Source organism: Triticum aestivum, chromosome 1A (genome assembly GCF_018294505.1).
Source record: "Triticum aestivum cultivar Chinese Spring chromosome 1A, IWGSC CS RefSeq v2.1, whole genome shotgun sequence".
In the NCBI taxonomy this organism is placed as follows: domain Eukaryota; kingdom Viridiplantae; phylum Streptophyta; class Magnoliopsida; order Poales; family Poaceae; genus Triticum; species Triticum aestivum.
The window spans coordinates 550,885,692-550,904,681 of record NC_057794.1 but is presented as its reverse complement, the minus strand read 5'-3'; the positions used below and the strand labels follow the sequence as shown (position 1 = coordinate 550,904,681).

The 18,990-nt window shown below is 47.4% G+C and overlaps 1 pseudogene; it reads left to right on the top strand.

Annotated features, from left to right (window-relative positions):
* The window catches only part of LOC123047195 (tyrosyl-DNA phosphodiesterase 2-like), a 28,775-nt pseudogene that overhangs the window by 6,902 nt on the left and 2,883 nt on the right, over positions 1 to 18,990 (top strand).

The following is an 18,990-nucleotide window of genomic DNA, read 5'->3' as shown; positions in this document are numbered from 1 at the left end:
GCAAGGCAAGGGATAGTACTAAAGTTTAGTCCCACATTGCTAGTTTAGTGGGAGTTGGACCTCCTTATAAGGGAGGTTCTTTCCCCACTTGTACGAGCATGAGAACAAGAGGGATATCCACGCGCGCTCCTCCTCCGCCGCCCGCCAGGCCTCACCTCGTCACGACGCGCCGCGTCGCGGGTTGCGGGAATGAGCTGAGCCGATATCTAAATTTTTGCCACGCACGACGGGTATACGAAAGGTCACATGGGAGTTGAAACGTTTTCTATAGTGGACACTGAATTCGAACGGCGCGCCTCCTCGACCGCTGCCTGTTCGCTTCGTCTCCCTTCGTTGCTTCACCTTCTGCCGCAGCCTCTTCGCGTCCTTCTCCTGTGCCTATATAAGAGAGGTCGCTCCTCTCCAGAGAGACACAACAGAATCTCCTCTTCCTCTCGCCACAAAGTTCCGACCACTGCGCTGCTGCTACGTTCTTCCCCATCCCGTCTTGCAGCGTGCACCGCAGGTCGGGACAGTAGGCCTCCGAAACCGCACCTTTTGAGTCCTGTACGGGAGAAGGGTGATAAGGTTTTTGGGGAGCGCTCAGCGCGACTACTGGCTGCTTCATCACGGACGATCTGGTCGCCGACGACTTCTTCCCCGACGTCCACGACCTCCTCGACAACATGGCAGACGAGGACACCGACCCCAAGTCCAGCGCTTCTACTGCTGCTGTCCCGTACGTGTTCTTCTTTTTCCTGTTAAAGGTTCTGCTGCAGTTTCTTGTTCTAGTCCTTGTCCTACACATGATAGGTTCTACTTTATATATGCTACTTGTTATACTGTCTGCTTTAGATATGATAGGCTACGGTTCATATATGCAAAAGCTATTTACCTTCTCTTTGTCAGAACGCATGACTTGTTTTATCTCTACTATATTAGTCATGCGTTATCTAGTATTTCTGTTAATAAAATTATTTGGTAAATTGCTCATATTTCCAACATATACTTGTAAATTTATTGATGTTTTCATCTTGGTTGCTAATTATTATGGCATAAAGGATGCTAAAGAAAATTACAACACAAAGTTTGCAGTTCCTGCCTAAATGCAGTGCTCGTTCACACAGTATGCATTCACTTTCTTCAGTCAATTTTTGTCTACAAAACGAGATGCTATCGCTAGCCTCTTCACTTTGTTCGGTCAATTTTTGTCGAGATAATATGCTAGCCTCTTAATTGTTAGCAGGGGTTATTTCCCTGAACCGGAGACATTCACTAAGGTGGGACCAACCCACTTGACTGGCTAACAAAGCAAATGCGGCAGCTGTTTAGCCACTTACAACTATGCAACTTAGAATCTGATTTCATCTTTCAACTGTGACTGATTTTCCGTATGCTTCTGGTGTAATGGTGAATATCTTCCCACAGGAGATCCTGAGACAAGTTTGTGTAGCAAGGCCATTAAAATCATGACGTACAATGTGTGTTTCGGGAAGGATTATGAACTGCACAGCAGGATTCTTGCTCTTGGAAATATTATTCAGCACCACAGCCCAGACCTTATATGCCTCCAGGTACAGAATTTGTCAAAACAATCCATTACTTCTTTTGTTTTTTCTTCTGAACAGGCCTCATGTGAGTCTGCAGGAGGTTACACCAGAGATAGATGGGCTTCTGGAAAAATCCGCCTGGTGGCCAGAATACAAATGCTTCATGTCACGTGAGATGGAATATTACATGGAGGAGGACATCGCCGGTTCCAATATGGGGAAACCATTGTCGAAACGAAAATAATATATGGAGAAATCATATTTCTGCATGCAGGTATAATCTTCTCTAAGTTTCAAAATCATGTTTGGAATTCATCCCATTTCACGGTTTTGATCCTGACACAGTGTTTTTTTATGAGAAGATGCTGATATATTTAGTATCTCAGCGTGCCGTTGGTACTTTGTTTAGTATTTTTTTTAAGACTGTTGCACTGACGTGAGCTAAGTCACTATCCTGTGGAGATTGCTAACACTAACAAACCTTGGATTAGACGAGGAGAGAATCATGATGAAGCATGGTGTTTGATTTCGCTAAGAAAAAGGTGTTTGATTTGAATCCATGAATGGTGGATTGTTACCATTTTTCCTTTTCAGATCCAGAAGTGTATCTTGTGATGGTTTTAAACTTTAGTTTCACTATTGCTGATTCAGTCATTCACTCTAATTTGGCCAAAGGACCGAAATTTCAATTGAATTTAACTAAGATCCGACCATATATTTTGAAAATTAAAAAATAATTTAAAATTTACTTTAATTTGTGTGCACTACCGAAATTGCTGGAATATTCTGACCAAAATGCAATAATTTCAGTATGTACCAAAAGTAATGACATTTCTGAAATTTTGACGAAACTACACTGAGACTGTAAACCATATTCCCGTCTTATGTGTTCCCTGATCCAATTGCCAACAAATGCAGATGAGCAAATTGCATGTGGATTCTTTCGACGGCGTTCCATTTTCCAATTCAGTGATGGGAAGAGAGTTGTGCATGGCAAATGTCAACATTGGTGGCACGAGCTTGGTGTTGGGGACAAGCCATCTAGAGAGCCCGAGCCCGCCTCCTCGATTGCGCAGCAACGAGCGAGCCGCTCAGGCAAAGGAGTCTGAGGGAGTTCTGGATTAGGGGGTGTTCGGGTAGCCGGACTATACCTTCAGCCGGACTCCTGGACTATGAAGATACAAGATTGAAGACTTCATCCCGTGTCCGGATGGAACTTTCCTTGACGTGGAAGGCAAGCTTGGCGATGCGGATATTCAAGATCTCCTACCATTGTAACCGACTCTATGTAACCCTAACCCTATCCGGTGTCTATATAAACCGGAGGGTTGTAGTCCGTAGGCAATCAACTCCATATACAACAATCATACCATAGGCTAGCTTCTAGGGTTTAGCCTCCTTGATCTCGTGGTAGATCTACTCTTGTACTACCCATATCATCAATATTAATCAAGCAGGACGTAGGGTTTTACCTTCATCAAGAAGGCCCGAACCTGGGTAAAACATCGTGTTCCCTGCCTCCTGTTACCATCCGGCCTAGACGCACAGTTCGGGACCCACTACCCGAGATCCGCCGGTTGAGAGTTCCTCTGTGTCGTCGCCTTTAGGCCCGATGGCTCCTTTGATCATCAACAACGATGCGGTCCAGGGTGAGATTTTTCTCCCCGGATAGATCTTCGTCTTCGGCGGCTTCGCTCTGCGGGCCAATTCGCTCGGCCACCTGGAGCAGATCGAAAGCTACGCCCCTGGCCATCAAGTCAGGTTTGGAAGCTTAAACTACACGGCTGACATCCGCGGAGACTTGATCTTCGACGGGTTCGAGCCACGGCCAAGCGCGCCGCACTACCTCGAGGGGCATGATCTAGCTCTGCCCCCGGACAGTGTCCTGGAGGCCGCACCCGCATCGGTTCCGACCCCTAACTCGGAGCCTATTGCGCCAATCGAGGATGAGCGGTTGGACGTCACCTCGGGGGCTGCGATCCCGAAAGCGATCGAGCCGAACGCTAGCCCCGCACTCTGCACGACCCGTGACTCCGAGGATCCGGACTCCGAACCCCCCGCGCCCCTGCCAATCGAATCCGATTGGGGGCCGATAATGGAGTTCACCGCCGCAGACATCTTTCAGCATTCGCCTTTTGGCGACATCCTGAATTCTCTTAAGTCTCTCTCTTCATCAGGAGAGCCCTGGCCGGACTACGGTCAGCGAGGGTGGGATACGGACGATGAGGAAATTCAAAACCCACCCACCACCCACTTTGTAGCCACTGTCGACGATCTAACCGACATGCTTGACTTCGGCTCCGAAGACATCGACGTCATGGACGACGATGTAGGAGACGAACAGGAACCAGCACCTGTAGGGAGCTGGAAGGCCACCTCGTCATATGACATATATATGGTGGATACTCCAAAAGATGGAGATGGAGATGGAACAGTGGGGGATGACGCCCCCAAGAAACAGCCAAAGCGCCGGCGTCAGCGGCGCCGCTCTAAATCCCGCCAAAGCAAAAACGGTGATTCCGGCACGGGAGATAATACTACCCCGGATAGCGCCGAAGAACACCCACCTCAGCAAGATTCGGCACAGGAAGATGGAGAAGCCAGCCCTCATGAGAGAACGGCAGACCGAGAGGTCGAGGATGATAACTATACGCCTCCCTCCGAAGACGAGGCAAGCCTCGATGACGACGAATTCGTCATACCATCAGACCCCGCCGAACAAGAGAGTTTTAAACACAGGCTTTTAGCCATGGCAAGCAGCCTCAAGAAAAAACAGCAACAGCTTAGAGCTGCCCAAGATTTGCTAGCTGACAGATGGACTGAAGTCCTTGCGGCCGAAGAGTATGAACTCGAACGCCCCTCCAAGAGTTACCCGAAGCGCAGGCCGCTACCCCGATCAGAGGAGCAAGCACCTACATCACCAGCGCATGACATGGCAGACCGGCCACCTCGCGGCCGCGACAGAGAGGCCTCTCGGCCCTCCACCCAAGCCATGCCCTGACGTCGCTCAACTAAGGCACGAGAAAATGCGTCCGACCTGCGAGACATACTGGAGGATAAGGCAAGACAAACAAGATCGATCTACGGATCGCGCAGGCGCCCTACGGCATGTGACAATGATCTTCACTCCGGATACAACAAATCCGGCCGGGCCGAACACAACAGACATAGCTCTTCCGAGCTGCGTCGTGATATAGCCCAGTACAGAGGCACCGCACACCCGCTATGCTTCACGAATGAAGTAATGGATCATAAAATCCCAGAGGGTTTCAAACCCGTAAACATCGAATCATACGATGGCACAACAGATCGGGCGGTATGGATCGAGCATTATCTCCTTCACATCCACATGGCACGCGGCGATGATCTACACGCCATCAAATACCTCCCGCTCAAACTTAAAGGACCGGCCCGGCATTGGCTTAACAGCTTGCCAGCAGACTCAATCGGTTCTTGGGAGGACCTGGAAGCCGCATTCCTCGACAACTTCCAGGGCACTTACGTGCGACCACCGGATGCCGACGACTTAAGCCACATAATTCAGCAGCCAGAGGAATCGGCCAGACAATTCTGGACACGATTCCTAACAAAGAAAACCAGATAGTCGACTGCCGGACGCAGAGGCCCTAGCAGCCTTCAAGCATAACATCCGCGACGAGTGGCTTGCCCGGCACCTAGGACAGGAAAAGCCGAAATCCATGGCAGCCCTCACGACACTCATGACCCGCTTTTGCGCGAGAGAAGACAACTGGCTAGCTCGCAGTAACAACTTATCAAAGAACCCTGGTAATTCGGATACCAAGGACAAAAGTGGCAGGACATGTCGGAATAAGCAAAAACGCCGCGTTAGCAGCGACAGTAATGAAGACATGGCAGTCAATGCCGGATTCAAAGGCTATAAATCCGGTCAGCGAAAAAAGGCATTCAAAAAGAATACTCAGGGCCCGTCCAGTTTGGACCGAGTACTCGATCGCTTATGCCAGATACATGGCACCCCCGAAAGGCCAACCAATCACACTAACAGGGATTGTTGGGTGTTCAAGCAGGCAGGCAAGTTAAGGGCCGAAAACAGAGACAAGGGGCTGCACAGCGATGACGAGGAGCCCAAGCCGCCGAACAACAATGGACAGAAGGGCTTTCCCCCACAAGTGCGGACGGTGAACATGATATACGCAACCCACATTCCCAAGCGGGAGCGGAAGCGTGCGCTACGGGACGTATATGCGATGGAGCCAGTCGCCCCAAAGTTCAACCCATGGTCCTCCTGCCCGATCACTTTTGATCGAAGGGACCATCCCACTAGCATCCGTCATGGCGGCTTCGCCGCATTGGTTCTCGACCCAATCATCGACGGATTTCATCTCACAAGAGTCCTCATGGACGGCGGCAGTAGCCTGAACCTGCTTTATCAGGATACAGTGCGGAAAATGGGCATAGATCCCTCAAGGATTAAGCCCACAAGAACGACCTTTAAAGGCGTTATACCAGGTGTAAAAGCCAACTGTACAGGCTCAGTAACACTTGACATGGTCTTCGGATCCCCGGAAAATTTCCGAAGCGAAGAGTTAATCTTCGATATAGTCCCGTTTCGCAGTGGCTATCACGCCCTGCTCGGACGAACCACATTCGCAAAGTTCAATGCGGTGCCGCACTACGCATATCTCAAGCTCAAGATGCCAGGCCCTCGAGGAGTAATTACGGTCAACAGAAACACCGAACGCTCCCTCCGTACGGAGGAGCATACAGCGGCTCTCGCAGCGGAGGTACAAAGTAGCCTTCTCAGGCAATTCTCCAGTCCGGCCATTAAAAAGCCAGACACTGCCAAGCGCGCCCGAAGTAACCCGCAGCAGGACCGCCTGGCACACTCTGAGCAAGCGTAGCAATGCGGCCCCAACCCCAGCTTTCGCGACATAGCGAAACCAGTACCTCGCGTACATAACTACGCCCTTGAAATACCATGGGCACAGGGGAAGGGGCACAATAACGGCACGCCCAAAATACGGCTTAAAACGTACTAGGGGCTGCCGGATTCTTTTTTTAATTTTTTCTTACTTTCAGGACTCCATACTTCGGACAACCTGTTCGGCAATTCGACTGCCGCACAAACGATGCAAGATCCAGGGAGGCAGACAAGCCATGCCGCATTATGGAACTCCCAGGTGGTCTCTGTTACGAGCGGTATACCTGTTTTAAATACAATTCCGCGGCCTGCCCCTGGTCAGGACATACTGAATAGTCCAATATCTTTTGCTTACCGCATTATTTGTATCGTTCGGCTTTGATAAATAGCCTCTCTATAAACAATGCTTAGCTTCTTGTCTATTTTTTGCATTATCTTCTTTTCACATTTATGTTTATTAAATGACATGATTACACCCGTACACCATGGTACGGCAAACACGCCAGGGGCTTCAGTACCCCTCATGATGGTGTGAGAAGTCCGTACACTTTCACAAGTGCGGCACCCCGAACTTATAGCACTATATGCATCAGCTCCGAATCATGATTTGGGTCAATAGTTGGGTTTGCCCGGCTCCTATGTTTTGGTGCCTTACGTTCCGCTCTATCGGCTAAGGTAGCACTAGGAGAACCACTGCGATTGTGCCCCGGTTCAGCTGGGTTAAGCACCTCAGTGGAGAAAGCTAAAACTGACTGTCATGATGTGGCGAGAGACCGGTCGTTGTTCGAGAGGTTTTTCGAGTCCCTAAAGGCTTATGCCGCTTCGAGCGAGGAGCTGGCTTTGTCCGGCCAAGGCGTGGATAGCGCCCCGAACTCGGTCTTCCGAACTAGGGGCTTCGCCGAAATTTAAAATTATAGAGTTCTATGGCTAAGTGAGAGTGTTCAAGCATTATAGTCCTATTGCCTGGTTCGTTGTGCTGAGCGCCTCCCTCGAAGGACCCAACTATGGGAAAAAGAGCGCTCAGGTTTATCCCGAACACCCCAGCACTAGTGGCACGGGGGCAGAAGCCGACGACTGGCCATCTCTCAATTTTTGATAAACGGCCGCACAAAAAGTAATATTTTAAATTCAATAAGCATTTCTTAGCGCATATGAACAAGTTTTCAGCGCACAGGATAAACACGAGAGAGTTCATTCAAATGTCACATCCTTGGTACATTTATCCGCCACAAGGCGGGCACTTGCAAGAACATCCTTGTAGTAGTTCTCGGGCTTGCGATGCTCCTTCCCCGGCGGCGGCCCGTCCTTCACAAGCTTCTCACCGTCCAGCTTACCCCAGTGCACCTTTGCACGGGCAAGGGCCCGACGGGCACCTTCGATGCAGACGGAGCGCTTGATGAACTCAAGCCTCGGACAGGCCTCCACCAGCCGCCGCACCAGCCTGAAATAACTCCCAGGCAGGGCCTCTCTGGGCCACAGCCGAACTATGAAGCCCTTCATGGCCTGCTCGGCCGCCTTGCGGAGCTCGACCAGCTGTTTCAGCTGGTCGCTCAAGGGCACGGGGTGTCCGGGCTTAGAATACTGAGACCAGAACACCTTCTCCGTCGAGCTACCCTCTTCAGCTCGGTAGAATGCGGCGGCGGCGGATACGCTGCGGGGAAGATCTGAGAATGCCCCTGGAGAGCTCCGGATTCAGGTAAGTAACAGGTAGTTCACTTTTATATTTCTTCTTTGCATAAAGAATGCCTTACCCGCTGCTATCTTCCTCATCTCCTCCAACTCTTGGAGGGCCTTTTGGGCTTCGGCCTTGGCAGACTTGGCAGCCTCTAGGGCTGTTGCAAGCTCGGATGCTTGCACCTTCGACTCCAGCTCCAAACTCTCATGTTTTTTCATGAGAGCCTGAAGCTCTTGCTGCACCTCGCCGACCTAAGTCCCAAGTCTGTCTCGCTCGGTTCGCTCCGCGGCCGGGTTTTTTTTCAGCCTCAGACAGTGCCTGCTTAAGGGTCTCCACCTCAGTCGTGGCCCCTACAATAAGCAGTACAATCATGTTACTCTTTTTGCAATCAAGCCTTTTTATAGGCACTTTTCCTGTAAGGTATTTCTTACCTTCTTCCTCCTCGAGCCGCCGCTTGGCAAGGCCGAGCTCTTGCTCGGTCCGCTCGAGGTCCTGCTTCAGGACACCCACCTCCGCAGTTAGTGTGGCAGTGGATAGCTTCAGGACACCCACCTTCTTCACCATCGTTGATCACCCGCACCGAGCTCATCGCTGGCACCACCGTGGTGAGCCTCTTATTCTTATCTTCTTTCTGAAAGGAAAAATATTCTTACTTGTATGTTTACATAGATACTTGTATTATTTTCTTACTTTTATTATTGCACCTTAAATAGTGCGATGGTTTTGGTATCCGCCCCCGTCGGCCCTCGTCCTGTCTATGATTCGGATGTGGTATATATATTATCTTTATAACTATTGGTTCATTTATTGTTTATGAAAATTATGCCGACCAACGTGACATAGATTTTATTTATGCAGGATGTATGTGAATCGGAAATGCCAACCGACCCTATTGTCGAGAGGTTAAATTTAGTTGAAGAATAAAACAATTTGTTGAAGGAAAAAATAAAAAAAATTGAGGAGGAGAAGATGATATTGGAGTTGCATGTTGTGGATGTCGTCGATGATCACAAGATCAAGATGGATGTAATGCGCTTGAAGATTAGAAAGATTAGAAAATATACCATTCATACCGAGGCTTGGTATCATAATGCCGTTGGATCAATTGTTACCTTGGTTGCGATTATGATCGCATTTGTTTTCGCATTGAAATGTTTTACATAGTTTCAATGTATGGTTTAATTAATTAGATGCTCTGGAGAGCTATATGTTGTTAGATGAGAACTATGTATGCACTTTGGTTTTAATGTGATGATGAACTTCTATTAATTTGGACACTTAATTATATATAATGCATGCAGATGAACCGGCAATGGATGTACGGTGACAGACACACCTGCGAGTACATTAAGGGCGTGCATGAGTTTCTCGATGCGGCTGAGGCAAACAAGCAGAATGGTTTTATATGTTGTCCATGCACTGAATGTGGGAATACGAGGTCTTACTCTAACCGGAAAATCCTTCACTCCCACCTGCTTTACAAGGGTTTCATGCCACACTATAATGTTTGGACGAGGCACGGAGAAATAGGGGTTATGATGGAAGACGGCGAAGAAGAAGAGTACGATGACAACTATGTGCCCCCTGAATACGGTGATGCTGCAATGGGGGGAGCTGGTGAAGATCAAGAGGAACCATACGATGCGCCCAATGATGCTGCAACGGGTGAAGCTGCTGAAGATCAAGAGGAACCAGACGATGTGCCCGATGATGATGATCTCCGCTGGGTCATTGTCGATGCAAGGACGCAATGCGAAAGTCAAAAGGAGAAGCTGAGGTTTGATCGCATGTTAGAGGATCACAAAAAAGGGTTGTACCCCAATTGCGAAGATGGCAACACAAAGCTCGGTACCGTATTGGAATTGCTGCAGTGGAAGGCAGAGAATGCTGTGGCTGACAAAGGATGTGAGAAGCTACTGAAAATATTGAAGAAGAAGCTTCCAAAGGATAACGAATTGCCCGACAGTACATATGCAGCAAAGAAGGTCGTATGCCCTCTAGGATTGGAGGTGGAGAAGATACATGCATGCCCTAATGACTGCATCCTCTACCGTGGTGCATACAAGGATCTGAACGCATGCCCAATATGCGGTGCATTGCGGTATAAGATCAGACGAGATGACCCTTTGATGTTGACGGCGAGCCCCCCAGGAAGAGGGTTCCTGCGAAGGTGATGTGGTATGCTCCTATAATACCACGGTTGAAACGTCTGTTCAGAAACGAAGAGCATGCCAAGTTGATGCGATGGCACAGTGAGAACCGAAAGAAAGATGGGAAGTTGAGAGCACCCGCTGACGGGTTGCAGTGGAGAAAAATCGAGAGAAAGTACTGGGATGAGTTTGCAAAGGACCCAAGGAATATATGGTTTGCTTTAAGCGTGGATGGCATTAATTCTTTCGGGGAGCAGAGCAGCAATCACAGCACCTGGCCCATGACTCTATGTATGTATAACCTTCCTCCTTGGATGTGCATGAAGCGGAAGTTCATTATGATGCCAGTTCTCATCCAAGGCCCTAAGCAACCCGGCAATGACATTGATGTGTACCTAAGGCCATTAGTTGAAGAACTTTTACAGGTGGGGAATGGAAACGGTGTACGTACGTGGGATGAGCACAGACAGGAGGAATTTAACCTTAAGGCGTTGCTGTTCGTGACCATCAACGATTGGCCCGCTCTCAGTAACCTTTCAGGACAGACAAACAAAGGATACCACGCATGCACGCACTGTTTAGATGACACTGAAAGTATATACCTGGACAAATGCAGGAAGAATGTGTACCTGGGCCATCGTCGATTTCTTCCGACCAACCATCAATGTCGAAAGAAAGGCAAGCATTTCAAAGGCGAGGCAGATCACCGGAAGAAGCCTGCCATGCGTACCGGTGATCACATACTTGCTATGGTCAATGATTTACACATAATCTTTGGAAAGGGTCCCGGTGGACTAGTTGTTCCGAATGACGCTGAGGGACACGCACCCATGTGGAAGAAGAAATCTATATTTTGGGACCTACCCTACTGGAAAGACCTAGAGGTCCGCTCTTCAATTGACGTGATGCACGTGACGAAGAACCTTTGCGTGAACCTGCTAGGCCTCTTGGGCGTGTATGGGAAGACAAAAGATACACCTGAGGCACGGGAGGACCTGCAATGTTTGCACGAAAAAGATGGCATGCCTCTGAAGCAGTATAAAGGTCCTGCCAGCTACGCTCTTACGAAAGAAGAGAAAGAAATCTTCTTTGAATGCCTGCTCAGTATGAAGGTCACGACTGGCTTCTTGTCGAATATAAAGGGAATAATAAATATGCCAGAGAAAAAAGTTTCAGAACCTAAAGTCTCATGACTGCCACGTGATCATGACGCAACTGCTTCCGATTGCATTGAGGGGGCTTCTACCAGAAAACGTCCGATTAGCCATTGTGAAGCTATGTGCATTCCTCAATGCAATCTCTCAGAAGGTGATCAATTCAGAAATCGTACCAAGGCTAAGGAGTGATGTGGCGCAATGTCTTGTCAGTTCGAGCTGGTGTTCCCACCATCCTTCTTCAATATCATGACGCACGTCCTAGTTCATCTAGTCGACGAGATTGTCATCCTGGGGCCCGTATTTCTACACAATATGTTCCCCTTTGAGAGGTTCATGGGAGTCCTAAAGAAATATGTCCGTAACCGCGCTAGGCCAGAAGGAAGCATCTCCATGGGCCATCAAACAGAGGATGTTATCGGGTTTTGTGTTGACTTCATTCCTGGCCTTAAGAAGATAGGTCTCCCTAAATTGCGGTATGAGGGGAGACTGACTGGAAAAAGCACTCTTGGAAGAGACTCAATAATATGCAGGGACGGATATTCTTGGTCTCAAGCATACTACACAGTTCTACAGAACTCTACCTTGGTGACCCCGTATGTCGATGAACACAAGAACAGTCTGCGCTCCAAACACCCGGAGCAGTGCGACGACTGGATTACATGTGAACACATCAGGACTTTCAGCAGTTGGTTGGAAACACGTCTCAGAGGTGACAACACTGTTTGTGATGAGTTGTACTTGTTGTCCAGGGGACCATCTTTGACTGCATTGACTTACAAAGGATACGAGATAAATGGGAATACATTTTACACGATCGCCCAAGATCAAAAGCGCACCAACCAAAATAGCGGTGTCCGCTTTGATGCAGCAACGGAAAGGACACATATTATGGTTACATAGTGGACATATGGGAACTTGACTACGGACCTGATTTTAAGGTCCCTTTGTTTAAGTGCAAATGGGTCAATCTGTCAGGCGGCGGGGTAAAGGTAGACCCACAGTACGGAATGACAAAAGTGGATCTGAAAAATCTTGGGTACACTGATGAACCGTTCGTCCTAGCCAATGATGTGGCACAGGTTATCTATGTGAAGGAGATGTCTACCAAACCGAGAAAAAGAAAAGATAAGAAAGCGAATACATCATACGATGAGCCAAAGCGCCACATAGTTCTTTCAGGAAAAAGGGACATCCTGGTAGTGGACGGCAAGACAGACATGTCTGAAGATTATGAAAAGTTTCATGAAATTCCTCCCTTCAATGTCAAGGCTGACCCAAGCATCCTGATAAACGATGAAGATTATCCATGGTTACGGCGCAATAAGAAAATGACACAAGCGAAGAAAAAGTGAAGACTTTCTCCTGCAACTATTACGATGATACCATGCCAACTTTGTAACACACGAACATGCTACCATTGTCCATTTTGTACATGCACATTCTATGTGGGTGAAATTATGATACCATGCCAACTTTCAACTTTTTCAAAGTTCATTTGAAATGCTTTAATGTCTTATGGTTCGGCCCTCGTAATACCATTATTCAAATTTTAACTATTCAAATTTGAAAACTAATGGCACTAACAGAAAGTTTATAATTTTTTCTAAAACTGATGGCACTAACAGAAAGTTTATAATTTTTCTAAAACTAATGGCACTAACAGAAAGTTTATAATTTTGCTCCTCGCCCCTGGCCCATGACCATTAGTCCCGGTTTGTGTCACAAACCGGGACTAAAGGGTTGGTCCTCGTTGCGGGCAGAGTTTAGTCCCACCTCGCCAACCGAAGGGGGCTCACACCGGTTTATAAGCCCTTCCCTCTGTGCCTTGTTGAACTCCTCTTAAAGTGAAAATAGATGCCCTAATAGAGAAAAGTTTAACATAAATTCGTAGTGAATTTCTCTGAAATTCATAGAAATTTACTATGAATTTAGGTTGAATTTTCTCTATAAGCGCATCTATTCTCATTTTTTTAGTAAGTTAATCACAAACTTGTGATTCACACAAATGTCAAAGAATTCAAATTTCAATTATTCAAATTTCAAAACTAATGGCACTAACAAAAAGTTTATAATTTTCTAAAACTAATGGCACTACCAGAAAGTTTATAATTTTCCTAACCTAAAAGCAAACAGAATTAAAAATTAAAGCAAAAAACAAAAGAAAATAAATAATGCAAAAAACAAATCAAAAAAACAAGAAAAAAAACTATTTTTATAGTAAAGTTAATCACAAAATAAAATAAATAAAGCAACAAAGAAAACAAAAAAACTAAAAAAAGTGTTTTCAAATTTGAAAACTAATGGCACTAACAGAAAGTTTATAATTTTTCTAAAACTAAAAGCAAAAGGAATAAAAAATAAAGCAAAAAACAAAAGAAATAAATAATGCAGAAAACAAAACAAAAAAACTGGAAAAAATAGCAACAATAAGTATTTTGTTGTAAGTAGAAACAAAATAAAATAAATAAAGCAACAAAGAAAACTAAAAAACTAAAAAAGTGTTTTCAAATTTGAAAACTAATGGCACTAACAGAAAGTTTATAATTTTTCTAAAACTAAAAGCAAAAAGAATAAAAAAAATAAAGCAAAAAACAAAAGAAAATAAATAATGCAGAAAACAAAAAAAACTGGAAAAAATAGCAACAATAAGTATTTTGTTGTAAGTAGAAACAAAATAAAATAAATAAAGCAACAAAGAAAACAAAAAAACAAAAAAAAATGTTTTCAAATTTGAAAACTAATGGCATTAACAAAAAGTTTATAATTTTTCTAAAACTAAAAGCATAAAGAATTAAATAATAAAATAAAAAACAAAAGAAAATAAAATAAATAAAGCAACAAAAAAACAAAAAATGCCACCTACTGGGCCCCCACGGCCTGAATACGACTAGAAACCCATCCAAGGGCTGGGATTTAGGCCCGTAGGAGGCCCGGTAGGCCCACAGGCATAGCAGTGACAATTAGGCCCGTAAGCCTGCAATGGAGAGAAGCTCGAGAGGGGTACGGCAGTGGGGCTTATAAATCACTGCGCACCCCTCTCAACTAGCGAGGTGGGACTAAACTTTCGACGCCGCAGCAGCACAAGGCCTTTGGTCCCGGTTGGTGCCACCAACCGGGACCAAAGGCCGCCGCTTCCCGCCCTTTGGGCTGCTGAAAATTGGCATTTGGTCCCGGTTGGTGGCACCAACCGGGACTAAAGGGGGGCATTGGTCCCGGTTGGTGCCACAAACCGGGACCAATACTCTATGTATATAAGCAGGACTTAGGAAAATTTGACGAACTCATCGGCAGTTGCCCCCCGGCCCGCCCGACGACGCCGAGCTCATCGACGCTGCAAGGCTGCCCAGATCGACGCCGTCCGCCGTCCCCGAGCCCGCGCGCCCCTGCCCTCGCCCCCGAGCGCGCCTTCACCGTCCGCCGTCCCCGAGCCTTCCTCGTCGCCGACGCCACCTCGCTGTGAGCGCCGCCCATTCCCCTGCTCCTCCTCTTGTACTGGCCGCCGTCACCGCCGCCCCTGCCCTTCGCGTGCTGCCGCCCTGCGTCGCCCCTGCCCTGCGCGGCCGCCGCGCGCCGCCCCTGCCCTTCGCTGTCGCCGCACGCCGCCCCGCCGCACGCCTCCCCTGCCCTGTCGTGCCGCCGCCCCTGCGCGCCCTTCATTTTTATTAGTTTTTGTTCATATATATATAATGTATATGTGTATGTATGTGGCTATGTGTATGTATAAAAAATTGTTCAGAGCATGTTTTTGTTCATATATGTATTTTTTTGTTCATATGTGTATTAATCTTTTTCCATATATGTAATTTTTCTGGTTCATAGAAAGAAGAGGAAGAAAGAAGAAAATTTTGTTCATATATATATAGAAAGTTTTTTGTTCATATATAGAAAGTTAGAAGAAAATTTAGAATATGCTAAAATTTAGAAGAAAAAGAAGGATATGAAAGAAGAAAATAAGAAGAGGAAGAAAGAAAGAAGAGGAGAGGAAGAAGAGAAGAAATAAATAAGAAGAGAAAAAAAGAAGAAAAAGAAGAGGAGAAGAAGAAAGGAATAGAGGAGAAGAAGAAATTTTTATATTTTTTCTTCTTCTCCTCTTTTTTTTCTTTTTTTCTTCGATCTTCTCCTCTATTCCTTTCTTTTTCTCCTCTTTTTTTCCTTTTTTTTCATAGCATTATTTCCATGTATATATGTATGTGGCTATGTATGTATAGATGGATAGCATTTTTTTCCATGTATGCATGTCATTGTTGATATACCCCCTCCCCGTTAACTTTGACAGGAGGGGGGGTCGATATAACCCTCCCCGATAACTTCGACATGAGGGGGTCGAGAGGGGGTCTAGGGTCACCGAGGGGTCGAGGGTCGTCGAACATGAGAGGAAGAAGAGGATAAAAAAGAGGAAGAAGAAGAAAAAAAAGAGGAGAAGAAAGAATAGAGGAGAAAAAAGAGGAAGAAGAAGAAAAAAAAGAGGAGAAGAAAGAATAGAGGAGATCCCTCCTCTATTCTTTCTTCTCCTCTTTTTTTCTTCTTCTTCCTCTTTTTTTATCGGGAACGAGGGTCGTCGAGGGTCGCCGAGCGGTAGAGGAAACCCTAAATAGCAAGTATCGTCGGTGTGAGATACATGTGGCCGTCGGTGTCGGACAGTACATCCACATCCCACAAGTGACGCGGGCTTCGACGCCCACGTCACTTGTGGGACGTGGATGTAGTGTCCGACACCGACGGTCACATGTATCTCACACCCACGATACTTGCTATTTAGGGTTTCCTCTACCGCTCGGTGACCCTCGACGACCCTCGTTCCTGATAAAAAAAAGAGGAAGAAGAAGAAAAAAAGAGGAGAAGAAAGAATAGAGGAGTTCTTACTCCTCTATTCTTTCTTCTCCTCTTTTTTTTCTTCTTCCTCTTCTTTGTTTATCCTTGAAGCGTTGTCGAGGCCACCCCAAACCCTACAGAAGTAGCATCGAGGCCACCCCAAACCCTAGAGAAGCAGCGTCAATATTTGTTGTCAATATTTGAATAATATATCCATCTGTCATGTTTGAATAATAATTGCCATGTTGTTAATATTTGTAGAAAATATGGACACCGCCCGAGACGAAGTACAAGAAGAGTTGTTGGGGGACATAATCGCACGAGGAAGTGATGTCGTCTGCTCGTTGTTTCTCAACGACACCGATGGTCTGGAAGCAGCTGGCTATGATTATGATGGCTCCGGTGACCTAATGCCGGTGCAAGAAGGAGACCGTGATGACGTCTCCGGTGACCGAACCGAGTCCGGCCAGGTATATATATTAGTTAAGCTTCTGCTGACTAGCTAATTGATGCATTCATTGTTTTGGTATGTACACATATTAATTAAATCTTTGTTCTTTTTTCTAGCCCTCCGGATCGACCACAACTTTGGTAAAGAGACGAGGCCCAAAGAAAAAGTTGAGCTCGGATGAAAAGTTTGAGATCATAGCAATCGCGCCCGACGGCCAACCGATTGAACCCCTCCGGACAAAGAGCGTGTTTGTTGCTCAGTGCGGGGTTTTGGTTAGGGACAAGATCCCGATCAGCATCCAGCAATGGTTAAAGCCGACTACAGAAGACCCTGAGGTGTCTTATGTCAATGATATGCAGAAAAATGATCTTTGGACTGAGCTGAAGTCAAATTTCACCCTACCGCCAGAGGATGATCCAGAGAAGACAGTTAAAGAGCAATTAATCAAGTCTTTTGCTCTTAAGAGGATGGCAGAACTATTTAGGAGGTGGAAAAAAGAGCTGAATAAGTTTGTCGAAAATAAAAAGACACCAGAATTCAAGGGCAGATATGAGAAGATCAGAGATCACTGGCCCGCATTTGGGGCCCAGAAGACATCGGAAAAGAGTAAGAAGATGTCGGCGACAAACAAGCAAAATGCTGCGAAAAAGAAGCATCACCATCGCACGGGGTCAGGTGGCTACCTCGTAACCCGGCCTAAGTGGGCCAAGACTGAGAATGATCTGGTTGATAAAGGGATCGAACCAGAGACAATTAACTGGCCAGACCGTTGCCGGACTTGGTTCTTCGGGGCTGGCGGAACCTTGGACCCTGTAACAGGGAAGTGCATTTGGACAAATGATCAAATGGACATACCAGTCAGGAAGCTTCAGCAGTATATCGAAGCAGCGCAGCAAGGGACGTTCTTTCCAGACAGAGAAAACGACGAGCTCACAATGGCCCTCGGGAATCCTGAGCACCCTGGACGGACACGAGACACGCCAGGCTCCATTCCGTGGAAGGTTGGGTTTCCGGACGCAGGCAGTTACAAATCCCAGGAGAGGAGGAAAAAATTGCTACACACCCAAATGCAGGCGCTGCAAGCAAGGGTACAAGCGATAGAGGAACGAGAAGCAAATCGCAGCAAACGTACTGCCGAAGCTTCCCCCGAAGCTACCCCGCCATCTCAGCAGAGAAGCGGCGTGGCTTCCACCGAGCTGCTTCAGCCGAAGCATGCCTTGACGGCTCCTGCCAGCTATCCCATGGATGCTATCACGGAGTCTCAAAATTGTCACCTTATGACGCAATGGATGAATTTGAAGGTCAAGGCGACTGTTGGCTCTGTTTATCCTACTAAACCCGGCGCAACTTTTCACTGCCGGCCGATTCCAGAAGGATATGCTAGGGTGATGGTGGATGAAATAACGGAGGGATTTGAGAACCTCCAGCTTGACCACCCTACCGGTGAAGGGGAGACTAGAGTGGGTTCTGCTCTGAAGACTCCATGCCTATGGCGGAAGGAGCTCATCAACCTTCCGAACTGGACGCCTCCGCCTCCTCCTCCTCCTTCGGCAAGTCAGGGCACTCCGCCTCCTCCACCGCCTCCTTCTCCGGCGAGTCAGGGCACTCCGCCTCCTCCACCGCCTCCTCCTCCGGCAAGTGACGATCAGGGCACTCGACCGGCTCCTTCTACGGCGCGTGGCGGCACTCCGCCTCCTTCTCCGCCTGCGCCGACGCGCCCAAGCAGCCAGCCTCCTCCTTCTCCGCCTCGTCAGCAAGGGCGGAAGAGACCTGCCGCTGCTCCGGCTGCTCCGGCGCGTCATAGTCCTTCTCCTCCACCTCGTAAGCAAGTAAAGAAGACAACCGCTCCGTCTGCTCTGCCGGCGTCTAGCAGTACAGCCAGAGGCGGGAGGAAATACAGATTCGGTCCTTCTCTGAAGACTCCAGAGAAGTTACCATACGAGAGGACCCCGGAGGAGAACACCGAGATCGCACGAGAAGAAGTGAGGAACTACTTTGAAGGGGTGAAAGCAAAGAAACATCCACCTCAGGAGGAGAAGGTAGATCCGGTGAAAGTGAAGCGCACTCTGGCTACCCTGACAAAACCACCCAAGTCTCCGCCGAAAGGAAACTATGAGCGCATTATTGGAAAGGAAATTGCCGAAGCGGAGTGGTCGGGAAGTACTGTCAGTGATCAAAGGTTGAAAGAACGACGAGCTGGGAAACAAATTGCCCAGCTCAGCGAACAAGCGAAGCAATCGTGCCCCCTGCTCAAGGTGCCTAGCGACATCGTCGCTAATGATCCGAGGATGGTGCCCGGTTATAGCAATCTTGGCG